The sequence below is a fragment of the Giraffa tippelskirchi genome, chromosome 7, assembly GCF_054371585.1.
Source record: "Giraffa tippelskirchi isolate mGirTip1 chromosome 7, T2T-mGirTip1v1.2.pri, whole genome shotgun sequence".
Classification (NCBI taxonomy): domain Eukaryota; kingdom Metazoa; phylum Chordata; class Mammalia; order Artiodactyla; family Giraffidae; genus Giraffa; species Giraffa tippelskirchi.
Window position 1 is genome coordinate 126098862 of NC_137281.1, and position 13072 is coordinate 126111933.

Consider the following 13072-nt stretch of genomic DNA (forward strand, 5'->3'; position numbering starts at 1 on the left):
TCTCAGCTATTTGTAAGGCCTCTTCAGACAACCATTTTGCCTTTTTGCATGTTTTTTTCCTTGGGGATGGTTTTGATCACCACCTCCGGTACAATGTTATGATGCTCCATCTGTAGTTCTTTACTCACTCTCTTGGGCTCCAAAATCACTGCAGATGGTGACTGCAGCCATGAAATTAAAAGATGCTTGCTCCTTTGAAGAAAAGCTATGACTAACCTAGACAGCATATTCAAAAGCAGAGACATTACTTTGGCAACAAATGTCCATCTAGTCAAAGCTACAGTTTTTCCAGTAGTCATGTATGGATGTGAGAGTTGGACTATAAAGAAAGCTGAGTGCTGAAGAATTGATGCTTTTGAACTGTGGTGTTGGAGAAGACTCTTGAGAGTCTCTTGGACTGCAAGGAGATCCATCCAGTCCATCCTAAAGGAGATCAGTCCTGGGTGTTCATTGAAAGGACTGATGTTGAAGCTGAAACTCCAATACTTTGGCCACCTGATGCGAAGAGCTGACTCATTTGAAAAGACCCTGATGCTGGGAAAGATTGAGGGCAGGCGGAGAAGGGGACAACAGAGGATGAGATGGTTGGATGGCATCACCGACTCAATGGACATGAGTTTGAGCAAGCTCTGGGAGTTGATGATGGACAGGGAGGCCTGGCATGCTGCAGTCCATGGGGTCGCAGAGAGTCAGTCATGACTGAGCAACTAAACTGAACTGAACTTATGTATACATATAACTGATTTACTTTGCTATACATCAGAAACTAACACAATATTGTAAATCAACTATATCCCAATAAAAAAGAAAAAAAAGAGGAATTTCCTCTCAATCACTTAGCTTTGAGGTTAACTTTTGCTTCTTTTTAAAGATAAAAGTGTGTTTTTAACCCTAAAGTCCTATGCCACATATTCAAAGATGTATTCCCCTTGTATTAATGTTTTTAAGCAACTACTAATTTGGCCTCACTTGAAAGAATGCTATCAGTTCCTATAAAGAGGCATCAGTTCCTTTCTAAATAAAGGTATTTTAATTTTTATCTGTTCTAAGACTGAGGTAATCCAAAGAAGATGTACAAATGGCTAACACACACATGGAAAGATCATCAACATTATTAGCCATTGGGATAACATAAAATTAAAACCACAGTGAGATAACCATGAGGACAGATATGACCAAAAAGTATGGATTTACAAGTGTTGATGAGGATGTGAAGACACTGGAACCCTCACACGTTGCTTGTGTGCTGTGCTTAGTCACTCAGTCGTGTCCGACTCTTTGTGACCCCATGGACTGCAGCCCACCAGGCTCCTCTATCCGTGGGGATTCTCCAGGCAATAATACTGGAGTGAGTTGCCATGCCCTCCTCCAGGGGATATTCCCAACCCAGGGATGGAACCCAGGTCTCCTGCATTGTAGGTAGATTCTTTACTGTCTGAGCCACCAGGGAAGCCCATACATTGCTGGTGAGAATGTAAAACTCATGCAGCCACTTTGGAAAACTGTTTCCCAGTTCCTCAGAGTGTTAAACATGGAGTTAACATGATTCCACTCATAGACATACAACCAAAATCAATGAAAACATGCATTGACACAAAAACTTGTACATAAATGTTCATAACAGCATTATTCATAAAAGCCAAAAGTGAAAACAATATAAACGTCCATCAACTGATGAACAGATAAGTAAAATGTGGTACATCTGTGTATACAATGGAATATTATTCTGCCTTAAAAAGGAATGAAATACTGATACATGCTACAATATGGATTAATCTTAAAAACACTATGCTACCCATGTACCTATGAGCATATTATCTTTTACAAAGGAGGCAAGAATATACAATGAAGAAAAGACAGCTTTTTTAATAAGTGGGGCTGGGGAAAAAATTGATAGCTATATGCAAAAGAATGAAACTAGAGCACTTCCTAACACCACACACAAAAATAAACTCAAAATGGATTAAAGACAAATGTAAGGCCAGAAAATATAAAGCTTTTAGAGGAAAACATAGGCAGTACACTCTTTGACATAAATGACAGCAAGATCCTCTTTGACCCAACTCATAGAGTAAAAATAAACAAAGGGGAACTAATTAAACTTAAAAGCTTTTGCACAGCAAATGAAACAATAAACAAGATTAAAAGACAACCTTCATAATGGGAGAAAATAATTGCAAAGGAAGCAACTGACAAAGGATTAATCTCCAAAGTATATAAGCAGCTCATACAGCTCAATATCAGAAAAACAAACAACCCAATCAAAAAGTGGGCAGAAGACCTAAACAGATACCTCTCCAAAGAATACATTTAGATGCCTAATACACATACAAAGATGCTCAACATTGCTCATTATTAGAGAAAGGCAAATCAAAACTACAATGAGGTATCACCTCACATCAGTCAGCATGGCCATCATCAAAAAATCAACAAACAGTAAATGCTGGAGAGGATGTGGAGAAAAGGGAACCTTTGTGCACTGCTGGTGGGAATGTAAATTGATACAGCCACTATGGAGAACAGAATGGAGATTCCTTTGAAAGCTAGGAATAAAACTACCATATGACCCAGCAACCCCACTACTTGGGCATATACCCTGAGACAATCATAACTGAAAAAGACAACATGTACCCTAATATTCATAGCAGCACTATTTACAATAACTAGGACACGGAAGCAACCTAAATGTCTATTGGGCTCAAATTTAAAAAATAAAGAAAAAACTGTTAATCAAAACAAGCCAGACACAAAAGACCACATATTATATGGTTCCATTTATACAAAATGCCCAAAATAGATAAATCAATAGATAAAAAGTAGACTAGTGTTTGCCAGGGGCTGGGAGGAGGAAGAAGGAGAGTGTTTGCTAATGGGGACAGGATTTCTTTTGGGTATAATGAAAATGTACTGGAATTAGTGATGATAGGTGGACAACTCTGCATATACTAAAAACTGCTGACTGGTACTCTTTAATAGAGGTAACTTTATGCTTTGTGAATTATATCTCAATAAGGCTGCTATTTAAAAATAAAAGACTGGGCTGGAACAGATGCAGTTGTTTTTCTGTTAACAAAAATTGCCTGCCATGTACTCATGTATCAAGACATTATTACATATTATCATTATGGCCTTTGCCTTTTAGTTTAAGTTTACTTAGGACTTGAAAAAGGAGAATAGTGTTTTACTGTTTTTAAATTCCAGAAGGTATCAAAAGACTGAAGTGAAAGAAACTAGAAGATTCCTTAAAGTGGGTTCTACATGTTTCTTCCTCAATTTTCTTAAAGCCAGGTCAGTTTGAATGCTGATTTAAGCTGAGATTATTTTAAATCTTGAAGAAAGCTGGGTTTAACTTAGTTGGAGTTACTGTTTTGCATTTGTCATCTGATGAAACAATCCACCACATTGAGAAATGCTGGGCAGTAATGATCCATGCTGTTGACAACTAATAAACATCCTAAAAAGACCTGTAAGAGGACAGTAAAGAGGCTGCTTTCATAAAATTTTGCAACTCATTGGATATGGAGAACTAGAGTAAGGGGATGAGGCAAAGATGCCTACAGAATTTCAAGCTGAAATGACCAGAATATGAAGAAGTCATTGACAAGAGTTAGGAAGAAGGGCTGGGGTGCATTCCACGGCAAGCACGCTGAGTGTGAGGTGCTGACAAAATACCGTATGTAAATTTAACAATTTTAGAGCCATCAGGGAATGTATTGATTAGCTAGTGACCAGTTCCTTTATTTTCAATGAGAAATCTCAGGCTGAGTGAGGAGGAGTGTCTTGCCCAAAGTATAGCTGAAAATTGATATCAGAGCTCCTAGGCTAACATTCTGAGCTCCAAGTATTCAGAAATGTAGATCAGATACCTCGGAGACAAAGTGGTACTACTTGGAAAGAATGACTTGAAATCATCTGAATAGTGGGGATAGCTGACGTTATGTGAGAGGATTTCTAGAGACATAAAGGATGTGGAAATCAATGACTGCAAGACAAATATCAAAGAGTGAGGTCTGGTTATTCAAGCCTGGGCTTCCAGAGCAGCACCTCCTTCCTTCCTTGAACAATCAGTGAAGGGCCTATGTTTCGTCAGGTAGTGTGCTTGGGATACCCAGGAGGCTCAGTGGTAAAGAATCCGCCTGCCAATGCAGGAGACACAGGCTCAATTCCTGGGTCAGGAAATTCCCTGGAGAAGGAGAGGACAACCCACTCCAGTACTATTGCTTGGGAAATCCCATGGACAGGGCAGCCTGGTGGGCTACAGTCTATAGGGTCACAAAGAATTAGACATGACTGAGCAACTAAACAAGTGCTTGGGATACAGTGACAGATCAAACAGGCTCCCTGCCCTTCGGGGGCTAACAGCCCAACAAAAGACAAACAGATGGGCAGGCAATTCCAGTGCAGTGTGACAGACACTGTGAGGTCAGAGAATACGGTGTTATCAGAGCAAGTCAGACCCATAGCATCTCAGATCCAGAAACTGAATTTCATCAGTTTACCCAGAATTAACTAGGCAAGCAGGCAGGAAGGCAGGAAACAGAGAACATTAAGAAGAACATACTTTGAGAGCAAGTACTGAGCTACACCTACCAAACTCACCAGACTTTGAAGGATAAGCTGAACTAATGATTTAATGCTTGATGATGAAGGCTCTATCTTTCCAGCCTTGTCTTTCACTTTGTCCTCATCCTGCAGGATAACCCCTTCCCCATGCCAACGTTCCCAAGAATGAGAAGGTTACTTGGTAAACTCAGGGTCTGAAGGAAGGAAATATTCTTAAACGATAAAAGAAATATTCTTAAAGAATAACTTCAAAACCCATGAAGTGATTCCTGTCTGCAGTGGATATCAACCTTTCCAGGGACCAGAATATTCTGACTCTATCCTCAGTTAGAGCTGGATGAATAGACTCTGACAGATTGTACACTCTGGCTTCCTTTGTAAAAAAACTCCATTTTGACAATCATACCTCTATAAATGCAGCCCTTTAAATATTGATTTGTTTATTAGGTAGCACATTCGTATGTTCAAAATGTAAAAGTACTATAGGGTAGAGAGTGAAAAAAATCTCCCTCTTGCCTTGTCCTCCAGTCAGCCAGGCCCTTGCCCCAGGGTAAACATGTTATCCATGTCTTGTGTGCCCCTCCAGAGATATTGGATTAATTCAGTCCAAATGGAACTTCTTAAAAATACATTCCAGTCATGACAATATATTTTAGTCACTTGTTTGAACTTAAGTAATCTCATTTTTTTTTCTAATTTCAGAGATATCCTTTCTCTTATAAACTACAGGTACAAATGTCTCAGCGTGGGTAACTTCCACCGATTGCCAATCTCACGTGTGTGTGTGTGTGTGTGTTATGGGCTTCACAGAATATCTGTATCTCTAAGTTCTAGGAATACATTATGCTTGCTTCCTATGTATAGATTCTGATGTCAACCATGATAGTGAAATAATGAATTCTTACAATAAGCTCTTGTGTTACTTATTTTCTTAACCCAATGACTATGCAAGCTTTTTGATTTAATCTCAGGACACATTTCAAAAACTCCTTACTTTGTTGGTCAGAACCAGGTAGAGGTGGGCATATCCCCAAAGCAACAGTAATGAGGGAGAAACTGAAAGCAGAATCATTTGGCATGCTTCTGATGTATTTTGTATTCTCTCCCCTTTTACCTGCCCCTACCCAGCCACATTACCATAAATTATGCCTTTAGATTAACTTACAGAAGTATACTACTATTATACATGAATATGCATAACCATATTATTCATATTCATAATATTATTCATATTCATAATTTAAAGAAAGAGAAGAAGCTTCCATAAGCCTCTTATCTTTCTCCATCAGAGGGCAGACAGACTGAAAACCACAATCACAGAAAACTAACCAATCTGATCACATGGACCACAGCTTTGTCTAACTCAATGAAACTATGAGCCATGCTGTGTAGGGCCACCCAAGACAGAGGGGTCATGGTGCAGAGTTCTGACAAAATGTGGTCCACTGGAGAAGGGAACGGCAAACCACTTCAGTATTCTTGCCTTGAGAACCCCATGAACTTCCACGAAAAGGAAAAAAGATAGGATGCTGAAAGATGAATTCCCCAGATCAGTAGCTGCCCAGTGTGCTACTGGAGATCAGTGGAGAAATAACTCCAGAAAGAATGAAGAGATGGAGCCAAAGCAAAACCAACAACTAGTTGTGGATGTTACTATTGCCAAATTCAGACTTAAATTGAAGAAAGTGGGGAAAACCACTAGACCATTCAGGTATGACCTAAATCAAATCCCTTATGATTATACAGTGGAAGTGACAAATAGATTTAAGGGACTAGATCTGATCGATAGAGTGCCAGATGAACTATGAACAGAGGTTCGTGACATTGTACAGGATACAGGGATTAAGACCATCCATAAGAAAAAGAAATGCAAAAAAGCAAAATGCCTGTCTGAGGAGGCCTTACAAATAGCTGTGAAAAGAAGAGAAGTGAAAAGTAAAGGAGAAAAGATATACCCATTTGAATGCAGAGTTCCAAAGAATAGCAAGGAGAGATAAGAAAGCCTTCCTCAGTGATCAATGCAAAGAAATAGAGGAAAACAATAGAATAGGAAAGACTAGAGATCTCTTCAAGAAAGTTAGAGACACCAAGGGAACATTTCATGCAAAGATGGGCTCAATAAAGGACAGAAATGGTAGGGACCTAACAGAAGCAGAAGATAGTAAGAAAAGGTGGCAAGAATACACAGAACAACTATACAAAAAGATCTTCATGATCCAGAATAATCACAATGGTATGATCACTCACCTAGAGCCACACATCCTGGAATGTGAAGTTAAGTGGGCCTTAGGAAGCATCACTATGAACAAAGCTAGTGGAGGTGATGGAATTCCAGTTGAGCTATTTCAAATCCTAAAAGATGATGCTGTGAAAGTGCTACACTCAATATGTCAGCACATTTGGAAAACTCAGCAGTGGCCACAGGACTGGAAAAGATCAGTTTTCATTCCAATCCTAAAGAAAGGCAATGCCAAAGAATGTTCAAACTACCGCACAATTGCACTCACCTCACATGCTGGTAAAGTAATGCTCAAAATTCTCCAAGCCAGGCTTCAACAATACGTGAACTGTGAACTTCCAGATGTTCAAGCTGGTTTTAGAAAAGGCAGAGGAACCAGAGATCAAATTGCCAATATCCGCTGGATCATCAAAAAAGCAAGACAGTTCCAGAAAAACATCTATTTCTGCTTTATTGACTATGCCAAGGACTTTGACTGTGTGGATCACAATAAACTGTGGAAAATTCTTCAAGAGATGGGAATACCAGACCAGACCACCTGACCTGCCTCTTGAGAAACCTGTATGCAGGTCAGGAAGCAACAGTTAGAACTGGGCATGGAACAACAGACTGCTTCCAAATAGGAAAAGGAGTACATCAAGGCTGTATATTGTCACCCTGCTTATTTAACGTATATGCAGAGTACATCATGAGAAACGCTGGGCTGGGTGAAGCACAAGCTGGCTCAAGATTGCCAGGAGAAATATCAATAGCCTCAGATATGCAGATGACACCACCCTTATGGCAGAAAGGGAAGAACTAAAGAGCCTCTTGATGAAAGTGAAAGAGGAGAGTCCAAAAGTTGGCTTAAAGCTCAACATTCAGAAAACTAAGATCATGGCATCTGGTCCTATCACTTCATGAAAAATAGATGAGGAAACAGTGGAAACAGTGGCTGACTTTATTTTGGGGGGCTCCAAATCAGTGCAGATGGTGATTGCAGTAATGAAATTAAAAGATGCTTACTTCTTGGAAGGAAAGTTATGACCAACGTAGACAGCATATTAAAAAGCAGGGACATTACTTTGTCAATAAAGGTCTGTATAATCAAGGCTATGGTTTTTCCGGTAGTCACATATGGATGTGAGAGTTGGACTATAAAGAAAGCTGAGCGCCGAAGAATTGAGGCTTTTGAACTGTGGTGTTGGAGAAGACTCTTGAGAGTCCCTTGGACATCAAGGAGATCCAACCAGTCCATCCTAAAGGAGATCAGTCCTGGGTGTTCATTGGAAGGACTGATGTTGAAGCTGAAACTCCAATATTTTGGCCTCCTGATGCGAAGAGCTGACTCATTTGAAAAGACCCTGATGTTTGGAAAGATTGAAGGCAGGTGGAGAAGGGGATGACAGAGGATGAGATTGTTGAATGGCATTACCGACTCAATGGACATGAGTCTGGGTAAACTCCGGAAATTGGTGATGGACAGGGAGGCCTGGCATGCTGCAGTTCATGGGGTCTCGAAGAGTCGAACATGACTGAGAGACTGAACTGAACTGAACTGAACTGGTGATAGAAGCAAAGTCTGATGCTGTAAAGGGCAACACTGCATAGGAACCTGGAATATTAGGTCCACAAATCAAGGCAAATTGGAAGTGGTCAAACAGGAGATGGCAAGAGTGAACATCAACATTTTAGGAATCAGCTTACTGAAATGGACTGGGATGGGTGAATTTAACTCAGATGACCATTATATCTACTCCTGTGGGCAAGAATCCCTTTGAATAAATGGAGTAGTCATCATAGTCAACAGAAGAGTCTGAAATGCAATACTTGGATGCAATCTCAAACGACAGATGATCTCTGTTCATTTTCAAGGCAAACCATTCAATATCACAGTAATCCAAGTCTATGCCCCGAGCAGTAATGCTGAAGAAGCTGAAGCTGAACGGTTCTATGAAGACCTACAAGACCTTCTAGAACTAACACCCAAAAAAGATGTCCTTTTCATTATTGGGGATTAGAGTACAAAAGTAGGAAGTCAAGAAACATCTGGAGTAACAGGCAAATTTGGCCTTGGAGTACAGAATGAAGCAGGGCACAAGCTAATCGAGTTTTGCCAAGAGAACGCACTGGTCATAGCAAAAACCTTCTTCTAACAGCACAAGAGAAGACTCTACACATGGACATCACAGATGGTCAATACTGAAATCAGATTGATTATATTCTTTGCAGCCAAAGATGGAGAAGTTCTACACAGTCAAGAAAAAACGAGACTGGGAGCTGACTGTGGCTCAGATCATGAACTCCTTATTGTCAAATTCAGACTTAAATTGAAGAAAGTAGAGAAAACCACTAGACCATTCAGGTATGACCTAAATCAAATCCCTTACGATTATACAGTGTAAGTGAGAAACAGATTCAAGGAATTAGATCTGACAGAGTACCTGAAGAACTATGGACAGAGGCTCATAACATTGTACAAGAGGCAGTGATCAAGGCCATTCCCAAGAAAAAAAAAGTGCAAAAAAGCAAAATGGCTGTCTGAGGAGGCCTTACAAATAGCTAGGAAAAGAAGAGAAGCAAAGCAAAGAAAAAAGGAAACATACACCCATTTGAATGCAGAGTTCCAAAGAATAGCAAGGAGAGATAAGAAAGCCTTCCTCAGTGATCAGTGCAAAGAAATAGAGGAAAACAATAGAATGGGAAAGACTAGAGATCTTTTCAAGAAAATTAGAGCTACCAAGGGAACATTTCATGCAAAGACGGGCACAATAAAGGACAGAAATGGTATGGACCTAACAGAAGCAGAAGATATTAAGAAGAGGTGGCAAGAATACACAGAAGAACTATACAAAAAAGATCTTCACAACCCAGATAATCACGATGGTATGATCACTCACCTAGAGCCAGATATCCTAGAATGCGAAGTCAAGTGGGCCTTAGAAAGCATCACTTCAAACAAAGCTAGTGGAGGTGATGGAATTCCAGTTGAGCCATTTCAAATCCTAAAAGATGATGCTGTGAAAGTGCTGCACTCAATATGTCAGCACATTTGGAAAACTCAGCAGTGGCCACAGGACTGGAAAAGATCAGTTTTCATTCCAATCCTAAAGAAAGGCAATGCCAAAGAATGCTCAAACTACCACACAGTTGCACTTATCTCACATGCTAGCAAAGTATTGCTCAAAATTCTCCAAGCCAGGCTTCAACAGTACATGAACCGTGAACCTCCACATGTTCAAGCTGATTTAGAAAAGACAGAGGAACCAGAGATCAAATTGCCAACACGCGTTGGATCATCGATAAACCAAGAGAGTTCCATTAAAATATCTATTTCTGCTTTATTGACTATGCCAAAGACTTTGACTGTGTGGATCACAATAAACTGTGGAAAATTCTTCAAGAGATGGGCATAGCAGACCACTTTACCTGCCTCCTGAGAAATCTGTATGCAGGTCAGGAAGCAACAGTTAGAACTGGACGTGGAACAACAAGACTGGTTCCAAATAGGGAAAGGAGTACGTCAACGCTGTGTATTGTCACCCTGCTTATTTAACTTATATGCAGAGCACATCACGAGAAACACTGGACTGGAAGAAGCACAAGCTGGCATCAAGACTGCCAGGAGAAATATCAATAACCTTCTAATATGCAGATAACATCACCCTTATGGCAGAAAGGGAAGAAGAACTAAAGAGCCTCTTGATAAAAGTGAAAGAGGATAGTGAAAAAGTTGGCTTAAAACTCAACGTTCAGAAAACTAAGATCATGGCATCTGGTCCCATGACTTCATGGCAAATAGATGGGGAACCAGTGGGAACAGTGACAGACTTTATTTTGGGGGGCTCCAAAATCACTGCAGATGGTGACTGTAGCCATGAAATTAAAAGACGCTTGCTCCTTGGAAGAAAAGTTAAGACCAACCTAGACAGCATATTCAAAAGCAGAGACGTTACTTTGGCAACAAAGGTCCATCTAGTCAAAGCTATGATTTTTCCAGTAGTCACATACGGATGTGAGAGTTGGACTATAAAGAAAGCTGAGTGTTGGAAGTGCGCTCGGCGGCCCCCCGGATCTGTCTCTTGCTTCAACAGTGCTTGGACGGAACAGACCCAGGGACGCCCCTTGCTCCAGCCTCTGACCACCCTCCAACTTTTTTCCAGTCGCAACCCCCGTAGTCAACCACTCAGCTGTCCGCGATCACCGGGACCAGCCACCATTTTTTAACTCCTTATTACCGACCAATCATGAGCTCCCAGATTCGTCAGAATTACTCTACCGACGTGGAGGCCGCCGTCAACCGCCCGGTTAACATGCAACTGCGGGCCTCCTACACCTACCTCTCTCTGGGCTTCTATTTCGACCGCGACGATGTGGCCTTGGAGGGTGTGGATCACTTTTTTCGCGAATTGGTCAAGGAGAAGCGCGAGGGCGCAGAGCGTCTCTTGAAACTGCAAAACCAGTGTGGCGGTCGCGCCCTCTTCCTGGATGTGCCGAAGCCATCTCAAGATGAGTGGGGTAAAACCCAGGACGCTATGGAAGCCGCCCTTCTCGTAGAGAAGAACCTGAATCAAGCCCGGTTGGATCTGCATGGCCTGGCTTCTGCCCGCGGAGACCCCCACATCTGTGACTTCCTGGAGAACCATTTCCTAGATGAGGAAGTGAACCTCATCAAGAAGATGGGTGACCACCTGACCAACCTCCGCAGGCTGGCTGGTCCCTAGGCTGGGTTGGGCTAGTATCTCTTCGAAAGGCTCACCCTCAAGCACGACTAGGAGCTTCTGGAGACCAGTGGCCTTTGAAGAACCCACTTAACATCAGGGCTGCCTGAAGCCCCTCTCTGCAGCCACTAGGCAGCTTTTTAACACCCTTGAGCCCTCTCCCAAGCCTTGGACCAAATGGAAACAATAAAGCTTTTTGCAGCATAAAAAAAAAAAAAAAGAAAGAAAGCTGAGTGCCGAAGAATTGATGTGTTTGAACTGTGGTGTTGGAGAAGACCTTGATGGTCTCTTGGACTGCAAGGAGATCCAACCAGTCCATCCTAAAGGAAATCAGTCCTGAATATTCATTGGAAGGACTGATGCTGAAACTGAAACTCCAATACTTTGGCCACCTGATGCAAAGAACTGACTCATTTGAAAAGACCCTGATGCTGGGAAAGATTGAAGGTGGAAGGAGAAGGTGATGACAGAGGATGAGATTGTTATATGGCATCATTGACTCATGAGTTTGAGTAAACTCTGGGAGTTGGTGATGAATAGGGAAGCCTGGCCTGCTTCAGTCCATGGGGTCGCAAAGAGTCAGACACTATTGAGCGACTGAACTGATACTGATACTGATGCATAACCGTTAGCTACGAGACCACCAAGGTTCTTGACAAGTACTGGTTTAGTTAAAAGTTATTGGTGTCACATCAACCTATTACCAATGAGAGATAAAAAGGCGGAGTTCACAGTCTATGTCATTTCTATGGAAAAAGCAGCAACCAAACACCAAGGCAATAGGTATTATACCACCATCAATACTGTGGAGAATTGGCTCAGTAGTACACAAACAAACCAGTTTGGAACACTTGTGCTTCCAATTGATAAGGTCAATTTGAAAATTGTTACAGAAAATTTTTCAAAGCAAAATAATAATAATAAATTAATAAATAGGAAAGAAAGGGTGAGAAAGTGCTTTGATTTGTTTTTATAGCAGTAGGACTAGTTTGGGGGACTCTATCCATACACCTTATACAACTTCCTCTGGTTTCCAGGAGATAAGGGGATGTTCTATGGCTATAATAAGGTTTTTTTTTAATGTAAATCTTAAAACACCCTAGCCTTATTATATCCAGACATTCTCAACTCTTACCTCTACAAAATTAAAATGGTGTCTTTAATGGGGAACATGTGAATGTCCTCAGATCTCAGACAGAAACGGAACTGAGTAATGTCCCTGGTAGCTCAGATGGTAAAGAATCTGCCTGCAATGCAGGAGACCAGGGTTTGATCCCTGGGTCAGGAAGATCCCGCAGAGAAGAGAATGGCAACCCACTCTAGTATTCTTGCCTGGAGAATTCCATGGACAGAGGAGCCTGACAGGCTACAATCTACGGCGTTGCAAAGAGTCAGACATGACTGAGCGACTGACACACATACATACAGTGTCAATATCACTTGTGCAGACTTCCTGTCCCCTTACATCCCTTTATTGAGGAGCAGCAACACATCTCTGGCCACACTGAGAGAATCAGACCTTAGAGGTGGCAGCATTTGATTGTAGGGAGAAGGCATTTTGTAAATTTTG

The 13072-nt window shown here is 41.2% G+C and overlaps 1 pseudogene across 1 annotated transcript; it reads left to right on the top strand.

Moving 5' to 3' along the window:
* The first annotated feature begins 7508 nt into the window (after positions 1-7508).
* LOC145514197 (ferritin light chain pseudogene) lies at positions 7509-11404 on the top strand (annotated as a pseudogene). The gene has a single exon (XR_014059908.1). The product of XR_014059908.1 is annotated as a ferritin light chain pseudogene (transcript).
* The last annotated feature ends 1668 nt before the right edge of the window (positions 11405-13072 follow it).